Genomic DNA, 12,913 nt, shown 5'->3' with positions numbered 1-12,913 from the left:
GAAGGTTTCTAACCATCAGAGGAGTGAAGTTTTGGAATAGCCTTCCGAGGGAAGTAGTGGGGGCAAAAGATCTATCTTGCTTTAAGATTAAACTCGATAAGTTTATGGAGGAGATGGTATGATGGGATAACATGGTTTTGGTAATTAAATATTCATGGTAAATAGGCCCAATGGCCTGTGATGGGTTTTAGATGGGGTAAGATCCAAGTTACCTGGGAAAGAATTTTCTGGGAAAGAATTTTCTGTAGTATCTGGCTGATGAATCTTGCCCATATGCTCAGGGTTTAGCTGATCGCCATATTTGGGGTCGGGAAGGAATTTTCCTCCAGGGCAGATTGGAAGAGGCCCTGGAGGTTTTTCGCCTTCCTCTGTAGCATGGGGCACGGGTCACTTGCTGGAGGATTCTCTGCTCCTTGAGGTCTTTAAACTACAATTTGAGGACTTCAATAGCACAGATATAGGTGTGAGGTTTTTTTTGTAGGAGTGGTGGGTGAAATTCTGTGGCCTGCGTTGTGCAGGAGGTCAGACTAGATGATCATAATGGTCCCTTCTGACCTAAATATCTATGAATCTATGAATCTATGAGGTTTTCATGCAGGTTCCCACATCTGTACCCTAAAGTTCAGAGTGGGGAAGGAACCTTGACAAGCTTACAGAAGTGTTCCTATCTTTAACACTCAGATGCCCAAATCCCAATGGGGTCCAAACCCCAAATAAATCCGTTTTACCCTATATAAAGTTTATACTGTACTGAAGTCTGATAAGTTTGCCCAGCAGGATTGTTTCCTGTTCCACAAATCAGGGAATTTCCATCCATAAACCCCAGCTGTCTATTGCTGGGATCTAGACCTGGCTGCTGGCAATTAGAAGGGTGTTGCGATTTGCACCAGGGAGTTGTCCCTGGACCCTGCTGGGGGCTCCATCTCCTGTATCAGTCTCCGGCTAGTAGGTGAGTGATAAACGTGAAGACTCCTTCCCCTTCTCTCTGCTGGGAGGATTGGGGGTGCTCTTTGTCTCCCCACCCCTTGATGCTTTCTGGCTGCTGTACTGTGATGGGGTATGAGTGGAACTATGTTGCCTGCATCCCAGAGCTTCAAAGTGATTGACCCTCCTCCCCTGTGAGTAGTGGGGTTGTCAGTAGTGTGGCAAGGTACCTTCTCAGTCTCACCAGCCTCAGCTGTTTTTAGCCTTGGCGAGACGGTCCTGGGTAAAACAGTCCTTCTAGGATGCACGGGGCAGTCTGTTCCTTCTCTCAGCCAGTCTCTTGGGCTTGTTTTTCTTCCCTTCTGGGAAGGAATGCGGCCTTCCCTCCTGGAGAGGCTCACTGTCTTGATGCACCTATCCTACTAGTAGCTTGACTCCTTTTCTCCCTCTCCCAACAGGGGAGGGTTTAAAAAGGTCTCAGGCAGCCCTTAGTTGGAATCAACTGATCCTAATCAACCTCAGGTAACTCCCTCTCAGCTGATCCTAATTGGTTCTCAGATAATCCCTTCTCATCTGAACCTGATTGACCTGTTGATGGGAGGAGGGCCTTTTAACCTTCTGGGACAGTTTTCTACCCCACCCCTTGCAGCTGTCTGGCCTGAGTTTATCACATATTGCTCCCCACATGGCTCAACACTATGGGGTTGGGCTACTTGGGTCGGCAAACAGTGTACTCTCGACAGGCCATCCGAGTTGCCATGCTTGATTCCGGATCTATGTTATACTCTGAAGTGGAAGGGTTGTAGCCACAGGAACCACCTTGTTACTCTCGCATTTCTTTCTTTGTTTTGGTGCATCCACTTCAGAGGGGAATGGTCAGTGACGAGGGTAAACCTTCGTCCAAGTAGGTAGTAGCGAAGGCTTTCTACGGCCCACTCTACCGCAAGGCATTCCTTCTCTACTACGGCATGTTTACATTCCCTGGGCAGGAGTTTCCTACTGAGGAACAGGACTGGGTGTTCTTCTTCTCCGACCATTTGTGAAGGAACCGCTCCCAACCCAACCTCAGAGGCATTGGTTTGCAAGATAAAATCTTTCTCCCAGTCTGGAACTACAAGCACTAGGTGCAAAGGGTGGTCTGCAGATCTGTAAAAGCCTCCTCAGCTGCGCTGGTCCATCTTATTATGTCTGGGCCACAGGCTTTTGTTAAGTCTGTTAATGGGTATGCCCTGGTGGCAAAATGGGGGATGAACCGCCTATAGCATCCAACTAGTCCCAGGAATGCTCTGACCTGTTTCTTCCAGACTGGTCGGGGCCAATTCTGTATTGCCTCTAACTTGTTGAGTTGGGGCTTCACCACAGCCCTCCCCACTATGTACCCGAGGTATTTGGCTTCTGCTAGCCCAACCACGCATTTGGAGGGATTTGCAGTCAGCCTGGCCTTCTTCATGGTGTCCAAGACTGCTTCCACCTTCTCCAAGTGCATCTCCCAGTCTGGGCTATGTATTATGATGTCGCTGAGATTGGCGGCTGCATACTTGCCATGTGGAAGCAACAGTTTGTCCATGAGTTGTTGGAAAGTTGCAGGAGCCCCATGTAAACCAAAAGGGGGGACTGTGTACTGATACAGTCCCTCTGGTGTTGAAAAGGCCGTCTTCTCTTTGTCGACCTTGGCCAGGGGGATTTTCCAATAACTCTTGGTCAGGTCAAGGGTGGACAAAAATCGTGCTTTTCCCAATCGGTCAATTAGCTCATCTATCCGGGGTATAGGGTATGCATCAAATTGGGACACTTCATTCGGTTTCCAGAAGTCATTGCAGAACCTCATACTGCCATCAGGCTTAGGTACTAGGACAACTGGACTTGACCATTGGCTATGAGACTCTTGAGTGACTCCTAACTTCAGCGTTTTCCTGACTTCTGTCTTGATCTCTTTTCGGCTCCGGGATCCGGTATGGCTTGACATTCACCTTCACTCCAGGCTCTGTGAGGATGTGATGGTGAACCTCAGTTGTCCTGCCTGGCTTTTCCAATAATATGTCCTGGTTGCATCTGGTGATGTTGATCACTTCAGTTCGTTGGTCAGGGGTCAATTCTGGGGATATTCCCACTTGGCCAGGCCAGTTGCTTTTGGGGGGTGGCGAGCCTAGAATGACCACATAAGCTTCTCTGTCTTGCCTAGGTTTCAACAGGTTTATATGATAGATCTGTTCCAGCTTCTGGCAACCAGCTGTCGGACCTTATAGTCGACCTCTCCAGTGGCTTCTATTTTCTCGTATGGCCCCTGCCACCTGGCCAGGAGCTTGCTGTCTCCTGTGGGTACGAGCACCATTACCCAATCTCTTACCTGGAACTTCTGGATCATCTCTTGGCGACTGTAGTATGTCTGTTGGGCCGCTTGTTCCCTCTCCATGTGTTCCCGCACTATGGGGGCGACTTGGGCTATCCTGTCTTTCATCTGCAACACATGCTCAATGATGTTTCTCCCTGGGTTCGGCTGTTCTTCCCAGCCCTCTTTGCTCGAATGGGACTTCAGTAATCAGCAGAGGTACCAAAGGGGCCCTTAAGTGTGGTCGGGAGCCAGGTAATTGGCATTCAGGACAGGAGGCCCAATATTGTCGGACCGCCGCATAAATTCCAAGCCAGAAAAACCTCTGCAGAAGTTGGAGGGTTTTATCTACCCCTAGATGCCCCCCGAACAGATGGCTGTGGGCTAGATCCATCACACCCCTCTGGTGCTTCTGCAGTACTAAGAGCTGTTCCATGACTTGCTCTTGGACCCAGACTACTCTGTATAGCAGGTCCTTCTTTATCATATAATATGGCCCTGGGCCCTTGGCTCTCCCTTCCACAGAGACCCCATTCACCTCAACTACTTCTTGGCAAATATTGTTATATATCGGATCATTGCCCTGATCCTGCCCAGAATTCTCCAGTGAAGGTCCAATTTGCCCAAACTCAGGGGGATCTATTTCTGTCTCCCTCTTGGAGGGAGTCCCCGGGGAACTAGGTCCAGCTGCCAGTTCGTCGACTGCCTGCATAGTCCCCTTGTCAGTTGGGCCAACTCTTTCCCCTACAAGTATAGACTTCTGGTTCTGGGCCAAGATTCTTATTCCCTTCCTCTTATCTGCCCTCCTTTCTTGCCGAGTCTTCCTGGGCTTCCCAGGGGGAGAGAACAAATCCTGAGCAAATTCATGGAAGACTGGGGCGGGGGGGGGGGGGTGCTAACTATCAGGCTCATCCCATTGCTTTCGGGGTTATTATCTTCTTCTGACTCCTCTCTGGGGAGTAGGCTGCCAAACCCTGGGAAGTCTTATCCTATGAGGACTGGATAGGGGAGTTTCAGGACTACTCCCACTGTCACCTTAGTGGGGTTTCCCAGGACTTCTATTTTTACTGGGATGGTCGGGTAGTAAGTGACATCTCCATGTATACAGGATATTCCTGTGTACTTGGCCTGAGATAGTTGGTCTTGCCTGACCAGCTTTCCCGAGTCCACTAACACAGTGGTCTCTATGCCATTCATTTTAACTGGTCTAGTATACGTATGAGGGACCATCACAACCCCTACTAATCAACCTCAGGTTACCTCAGGTAATTCCCTCTCAGCTGATCCTAACTGGTTCTCTGATAACCCCTTCTCACCTGAACCTGATTGACCTGTGGTTACCTCTCCTCAGTTGATAGGGACGTGGGCCTTTTAAACTTCTGGGACTGTTTTCTTCTCCCCCTTGCAGCTGTCTGTCCTGAGTTTATTACAGTATGCAGCAGGTACCGAGTGAGGGGCTGTTGCTCTTTCAGGGGCCAATAGCCTTCGAGGAGGTGGCTGTGTATTTCACTGCAGAAGAGTGGGCTCTGCTGGACCCTGCTCAGAGAGCCTTCTACAGAGATGTAATGCAGGAAAACTATGAGAATTTGACCTCGCTGGGTAAGAATTCCTGTCCCCTTGGTTATTGAAGGGGAAAGAAGAGTTGAGGTTCACAACACCCCTCAGTGCAACCTCAATTGTGCCCTTTTTCAGCAACACTCCAACAGGCCAATGAGACGCATATGAACACTTTGCTCTGCCCTGCTACACAACACTTTGGAAACAGAGGACAGGAGCAGGATTACAGTAAGTCCAACACCTTCTCTTTGCAAAGGCAAAACTTGGTTAGGCTCAGTGCAGGGAACAGAAGCTACCTACCCCTGGCCTGTACTCAAACACTGAGTCTACTGCTCACTATCTATCTCAGACTTTCCTAATGTCACCACCACTTTACCCTTGCACTCCAGATTCCTTTACTTACCGTCACTGAGCATTGGAGACCATTAGCACATATGCCATCAGACTGCTGACAACCCTTGTGGAAAGAACATACCCTGTGCACCTTCATTGACACAACCTACAACACTTAGCACTGATGTGAGGAATACCTGTTCCTTCAAGACTCACATGCACCTCTCTTCAGTGCCATAAAATCAGATAGAAATTCCATGCTTGAATAATGAGAGTATGGCAGTAGGAATATGCCCAGGATGGTGATGGTAATTATGAGATGCTTAGGGAGATTAGAGAGGCTATAAAAATAGAAAACTCAGTAATAATTGGGGATATCAACTATCCCATGTTTACTGGGTACATGTCACCTCAGGACGGGATCCAGAGATAAAGCTTTTAGATACCATTAATGATTGAGCAGCTAGTCCTGGGAACCACAAGGGGAGAGGCAAGTCTTGATTTAGTCCTAAGTGGCACACAAGATGTGATCCAAAAGGTGAATACAGCTGAACCACTTAGTAATAGAGATGAAAATGTAATTAAATTTAACATCCTTGGAGACAGGGTGGGGGGAATATGAAGAACTCCACCATAGGAAGCCATATAAACAAACTTGTTTGTCTTAGAGATTGGCTGAACCAGAAGTAGGACTGAGTGGACTTGTAGACTCTAAAGTTTTAGATTTGTTTTGTTTTTGAGTGCAGTTATGTAATAAAATATATATTTGTAAGTTGCACTTTCACGATAGAGATTGCACTACAGTACTTATGAGGTGAATTGAAAAATATTATTTCTTTTGTTTATCATTTTTACAGTGCAAATATTTGTAGTGAAAAATATAAAGTGAGCACTGTACACTTTGTATTCTGTGTTGTAATTGAAATCAATATATTTGAAAATGTAGAAAAACATTCAAAAATATTTAACAAATTTCAGTTGGCATTCTATTGTTTAACAGTGCATTTAAAACGGCGATTAATTGCGATTTTTTTAGTCACCCTTTTTTTGAGTTAATTGCGTGAGTTAACTGTGATTAATCAACAGCCCTAATAGAAATGCAGGACTGGAAGAGACCTTGAAGGTCATCTAGTTCATTCCTTTGAGCTGAGGAAGGACTAAGTATTATCTAGGCCATCCCCTACAAGAGTTTTTCCAACCTGTTCTTAAAAACCTCCAGTGACAGAGATTCCACAACCAGCCTAGGTAATTTGTTCCACTGCTTAAGGATTCTTACAGTTGTGAAGGTTTTACTAATGTCTAGCCCAAGTCTCTCTCGCTGCAATTCAAGCCCATTACTCCTTCTCCTGTCTCTTCAGCCAGGTCCTTAATGAGCTTCCTATGCAGCAATGGGGATTTAGGTTAGATATTAGGAAAAAGTTTCAATCTATAAGGATAGTTATGCTGTGGAATAGGCTTCCAAGTGAAGTTGTGGATTCCCCATAATTGGAAGTTTTAAAAAGCAGGTTAGACAAACACCTGTGAGGGATGGTCTAAGTTTACTTGGTCCTGTTGTTATCCGGGCTTTTCAGAACCCACAGCAGGGGCAACTTAACTATTTCACCCTACGTGGTGTCAGTAATAAATCAGTAGGAACACAGCAATTCTGTCTGATCCAGAATTAAATGCAAGGAAGCATGCTCTTGTCTAACACTGCAGTTTATTAGATTTAAGGAAACACAGACATAAGCAATAGGTTTAGAACATCCCAGATATTTACCTAACATCTGGAACAGCATTGAGTAATTATCAGCAGATTCACAATGGCCAGTTGCTCACCCACCGGGGAGAAAGGATATCAAGAAAAACATCTCCCAAGATAGCTTAAGAGGACAGCTCCAAAATACACTATATTATCTAGTCTTTTATAACTAACTTCTACAAAACACATAGGTCAGGGGTGGCCAACCTGTGGCTCCGGAGCCACATGCGGCTCTTCAGAAGATATGTGGCTCCTGCCAGGAGCTGACTCTGGGGGGAAAAATGGTGGGTGCTCAGCACCCTCCAGCAGCCCGATCAGCCCCCCGCCCCTCCCCCAATGCCTCCCACCTGCCGGCGGCCCCCCCATCAGCTCGTCCTATCTCCCACAATGCCTCCTGCCTGCCGGCGGCCCCCCCCAATCAGCACCTCCTCCCTCCCCCAATGCCTCCTGCCCACTGTGATCAGCTGTTTTGTGGCGTTCAGGAGGCTGGGGGGGGGGGAAGGGCAGAGGAGTGAGGATGTGGCGTACTGTTCCCTTCCTCTCCTAGCGCCTCCTGCCTGCCACAATCAGCTGTTTCGTGGCATTGAGGCGGCTCTTGGCGGGGAGGGGAAGGAGTGAGAACATGATGCGCAGCCTCACCCCTCCCTCCCGCAGTGCTGCCTCCTCCTCCCTCCCTGTGCTCTTGCCCACCATGATCAGCTGTTTTGCAATACGCAGGAGGCTTGGGTGGGGGGAGGAGTGATGACACAGCTCACTCGGGGGAGGGGGCAGGAAGAGGTGGGGTGGAGGTGGGTGTGGGAACTTGGGGAAAGGGGTGGAGTGGGGGATAGGGCCTGGGACACAGCTAGGGCTCCAGCACCCCCTGGCTGGCACCAGTGTCTCCTTGACTAAAGCACATGGTGACTAGCTGGTAGAAATTTTTAATCAAAATAAGAAAAGGAGTACTTGTGGCATCTTAGAGACTAACAAATTTATTTGAGCATAAGCTTTCATGAGCTACAGCTCACAGAATGCATCCGATGAAGTGAGCTGTAGCTCACGAAAGCTTATGCTCAAATAAATTTGTTAGTCTCTAAGGTGCCACAAGTACTCCTTTTCTTTTTGCAAATACAGACTAACACGGCTGCTACTCTGAAACCTGTCATTTAATCAAAATGCTTCTTACACCATCACCTCTGTAAAATCAGGATGGTAAATACCTTACAGGGTAATTAGATTCAAAACATAGAGAATCCCTCTAGGCAAGACCTTAAGTTACAAAAAGACATACAGACAGGAATATCCATTCTATTCAGCACAGCTTATTTTCTCAGCCATTTAAAGAAATCATAATCTAACGCATATCTAGCTAGATTACTTACTAAGTTCTAAGACTCCATTCCTGTTCTGTCCCCGGCAAAAGCACCACACAGACAGACACAGACCCTTTTTTTTCTCCCTCCTCCCAGCTTTTGAAAGTATTTTGTCTCCTCATTGGTCATTTTGGTTAGGTGCCAGCGAGGTTACCTTTAGCTTCTTAACCCTTTACAAGTGAAAGGATTTTTCCTCTGGCCAGGAGGGATTTTAAAGGGGTTTACCCTTCCCTTTATATTTATGACAGAGAGGAAGAGCCTTTGTCCACAGATCTCCAGGGCTCAGAGGAAAGAGAGATCCTGAGAGGCATCTGCACAGGTGAGGGGTCGTTAAATTGTGCCTGAAGGAAACTGCTCGGATTCCCAACAAAGACCTTGTGAGATCTCTGGGTTCAGGATTGTCCCCAGCAGGTGTCATATCCTCAGGGCAAATATTGCTCATGACTTCCTTCTTAGGCTTTCAAACAATTAAAAAAAATAATTGCAATTAATCGTGGGGTTTAAAAAAAAGTTGTGATTAATTCAGTTTTAATCACACTGTTAAACAATAATAAAATACCAACTGTGACGAAGTTCTTGGTGGGTCTTGTGCTTATTGGCAGTTTTGCTCGCCTTGGAGCGTCACAGCAGCCCTCAGCTTGGCCGTTTTTCTGAACCCACAGTCCAGGTCAACTCCTCCGGTGTCTGACCAGGAGTTGGGAGGATTTGGGGGGAACCCGGGCCCGCCCTCTACTCCGGGTTCCAGTCCAGGGCCCTGTGGAATACAGCTGTCTAGAATGCCTCTGGGAACAGCTGTGTGACAGCTACAACTCCCTGGGCTACTTCCCCATGGCCTCCTCCCAACACCTTCTTTATCCTCACCACAGGACCTTCCTCCTGGTGTCTGATAATGCTTGTACACCTCAGTCCACGTTCTCACTCTCAGCTCCTAGTGCCTCTTGCTCCCAGCTTCTCACACGCACACCACAAACTGAAGTGAGCTCCTTTTTAAAACCCAGCTGCCCTGATTAGCCTGCCTTAATTGATTCTAGCAGCTTCTTGATAGGCTGATTAGAACACCTGCAGCCAGTCTTAATTGTCTCCAGAAGGTTCCTGTTTATTCTGGAACCGCCCCTGTTGGGAAACGGAACGTCTTTTGCTTGCTCCTCAGCTATCTGCTTTCTGTTCTTTTCTAAAGCCCCCTGGCCCGGATTTTTCTTACTTTTTGCACCTGCCTTAGTCCCCCCCCGACCGGGCCAGACGCTTTTTTTGTTTTTTCTTGATTCTTTGTTTTTTTTTCCCCGTCTACGTCCTTCGCCAGCACCCGCCGCCCCCCACGCCTGCTTTCGGGCGCAGCTACTTGCCTCAGCTGAGCCCCCGGAGGAGGGGGGGGAAGATTGCTGATTTTGCTGTCCGGAGGGGGGAGTGAAAACCCCCAGACCCAGCCGTTTTGCCAGCAGCTCGGACCTTACAACATTCTTAACATGCCGGAAGCCTTGGAACACAGCCAACACAGCCGGAGAAGAAGATTCAGCAGACAGACGAAATAATATAAATCATCGTGAGAGGGCCGTAAGACTGAGTAATTTTCTGAATTACACTCTCGTGGGGGGGAGTTTGACTGTGATTACTCGCGTTTGTGGTGGCACAGGGGGTGTGGCGTGAAGACCCCCACCCCCGATCCATCGGTGCCCCCACCCCCCCCCATCGTTATTACAACTGTCACGGCCCCCCGCCGTCTGTCCCTGCTGGCAACCTGCCATCTCCCTTCGGATCCAGCTGTTCGCTTTGGACTTTGCCTTCCGGACCGGACAGAACAGCCGACCAACCGAGACTCTTTGGACAAACGTGTGTGGGTCTGCACCCGCCCCCCCCCCCCGGATTGCTTATCCCACAGCTTGCCCCTATTACTGGACCCCGATTTTGTTTCCCTCCCCTCCCCCAGTTTAACCCCCTCAGTATTTCCCCCCTCCCTGCCCGCAGCCTAGCGGAAGGAGGGGCTACCTCGTCTTCTCCCCTCCCCCCTCCTCCTTCCGGTGTCTTCCTGTCTCTCCCTGCTTACAATGGCGGGGAACGAGAGGGGCGAGACTGCTTCAATAAACCTAGTTGTCCCTCCCCCACCACCACCCCTGCCCGATCCCCAAGGTCCCCCCCCTACCACTATTGTTAAGATATTTGCCACCCCCCCTGCTGGGGCACCGGTAGCAGGAAGCACCAGGGTGATCGCTGCTGCTGCTGCACCCACTGCCCCCCCAGATTCTAGGAAATTCCCCCCGGTTCGCCGGAAGGGCCAGGGCGGGTGGAAGGGAAAGGGCCCCGCTAAAACCACTGAGCCCTCCCTGGCAGGGGCTGCCCCCACCGCTGTGGCCTCGTCATCAACCGTGGCGCCCCTCCCTGCATTTCCCTCCACCAGCTCTGCGATTGTCCCTCCCCCGGCCCCCAGGACGTATGCCCGGGCAGCAGCGGACTCCCCCCTGCCTGCCGCCTCGTCATCTCGCCCCCCCCCCGCCTCCGCCACCATCACCAGCGGCCGAGGCCCTTTCCCCGCCTTGACCAGGAAGCACGGCGTCCGTTGCCTCCTGGTGCCCGCCTCGCCCCACGTGGAGACCTACGTGCAGGCGTTGGCGAAGGTGGTAGGACCCACGGCTATTGTGGCGGCCTCCAAGATGTATGGGAAGGTCGTTTTCTTCTTAGCCTCGGAGGATGCCGCCCAGGAGGCGGTAGAGAGGGGCCTGACGGTGGGAGGAGTGTTTGTCCCCCTAGAACCGTTAGAAGATTTGGGCGTTCGCCTCGTCCTTACCTCCGTTCCTCCCTTCCTACCCAATGCTGCCCTGTTACCCGCTCTTTCCACCCTGGGGAAACTTGTTTCTGTCATCAGCCCTCTCCCGTTGGGCTGCAAGGACCCCACCCTCCGTCACATTTTTTCGTTCCGCCGGCAAGTGCAGCTTCTACCACCAGCAGGGGCGCGTGACGAAGAGGCGCTTGAGGGGTCCTTTCTAGTCCCCTACCAGGGAGCCCGCTATCGGGTCTTTTATTCTACCGGAGAGGCCCGGTGTTACCTCTGCCGTTCAGCGGGGCATGTCCGCAGAGACTGCCCTTTGGCCCGGGGGGGAAGGGCACCCGACACCCCCGGGACCCGGCAGGACATCGGCCCCGTCGCTGCCGACGCCCCTGGCTGCCCAGCACCTGAAACCAACCCTCCTCCTACTCGACCCACCGCTGCTCCCGTCCGGGCCCAAGAGATACCTTCCCTACAACGCCCGGGCGAGCAAGGGAGTTTCACCCTTGCTAGTACCACTCCAACAGAGCCCATGGAGGAGGGTGTAGCAAGGATATCATCGGGTATAGGAGAGGGCCCTCCCCGAGGAGAAACCCCCGCCCCTCATGTTGCCTCACCGCTGCCTCCCCGAACCCCTAAACCATCGCCTCCGCCCCCCGACACGACCCCTGCTAACCAGCCCCCAGATGACGCTATGGAGGGCTGGACCTTAGTCCAGGGGAAGCGAGGCAAGCGGAAGGCTCGAGCTCCGCTGCATCCACCCGACGCGGAAGCCCCCCGGAAGACCAGGAAAGGAGGCACTGCTATCGAGCCTCCCGCCACGGCCACGAGCGAGATCCATCCGCTGGTGTCGGGAGAGGAAGACGGACTGGCATCGGAGGGTAGAATCCCCCCTCTACGGGAGACCCTCCCCTCCGAGACTTCTGAGGACCCCCCTGCTGCCTGGACATTACCCGAACCCCTCGCGGACCCCGGGGCGACCGTCGAGGCGGGCCCTAGAGGAGAGGCCCCCGGGGTGGCAGGAGTTGGCCTCTCCCCCGTGTACGCGGAGATTGAGGCCCTAGATTTGACCCCGGTCACCCAGGGAGGGGATGATCTGCTGCCGGCTGGCCTTGAGCTGGGCAGCCTTACCCCAGCCTCCCTTTCCCCATGCTCCCTCCCCCTAATTGCCTTCCCGGGTGAGCACCCTGCAGAAGGCGGTCCACCACCTGATGCCATGGCCGCTAAGACCACCATGGAGCCAGCGCCTAGTATTATTGGGAGCCCCCTCCCTTACCCCTTAATCCTTGACTCTGCTCAGGAAGCACTTTCCTTTAGCTGCCTGCCTCCTGCACCCCAGAGCCTTACCCCTGCCCCTGCCCCCACCCCTGCCCAAGTTCCCTCCTCCTGCAATGTTAATGCCGCCCCTGGGGTTATTTCCTTTCCGCCTTTTGCAGATTCCCCCCAGGGAGCAGTCTTTGCACTTTCTAGCCGCGACCCATTAGGAGTGGCAATTTTTCCCCTGCCATCCCCCTCCACCCCAAGGCGTGAAATGAATTTAATAACTCCAGCCTGTCAGACGCCCCGTCGGTGGTCCGCACCCTGTTTACCCGCCTTAGCGGACCACGAGGCTGTATTAAGAAGCCCATCAGGGAACACCTCGGGAATTGTAACCCCACCCCCCCATGAGCTGCGGCATGCGCTACGGAAGTTCCTAGAGCACACCCGTGGCGCCCGCGATAGGGCACAGCTGGCTCTTCAGCTATGGGGGGACTTTGATCAACTCCTCCAGGCCACAAGGGCCCTTATAAAGGAGGGCAGGGGGCAAGGAAGGCGCGGTGCTGCGGCCTACGAGCGAGCCCGCAGCTTCCGACGCGATCTACTCACCCACGGGATGGGTCACGGGTTGCTGGGCAACCCGCCGGGGGCCCTGAACACCC

General features: G+C 51.5%; 1 long non-coding RNA gene across 1 annotated transcript in view; it reads left to right on the top strand.

Moving 5' to 3' along the window:
• LOC144278505 (uncharacterized) overlaps window positions 1–9,126 on the top strand; it is an 11,802-nt gene extending 2,676 nt beyond the window's left edge. The window contains exon 3 of the long non-coding RNA XR_013348594.1: window positions 8,485–9,126. This is a non-coding gene — a long non-coding RNA (uncharacterized LOC144278505). The remainder of the gene's footprint in view (window positions 1–8,484) is intronic.
• The last annotated feature ends 3,787 nt before the right edge of the window (window positions 9,127–12,913 follow it).

This window comes from Eretmochelys imbricata, chromosome 22 (assembly GCF_965152235.1).
Source record: "Eretmochelys imbricata isolate rEreImb1 chromosome 22, rEreImb1.hap1, whole genome shotgun sequence".
Taxonomy (NCBI): Eukaryota; Metazoa; Chordata; order Testudines; family Cheloniidae; genus Eretmochelys; species Eretmochelys imbricata.
This window is presented reverse-complemented; position numbering and strand designations above follow the sequence as displayed.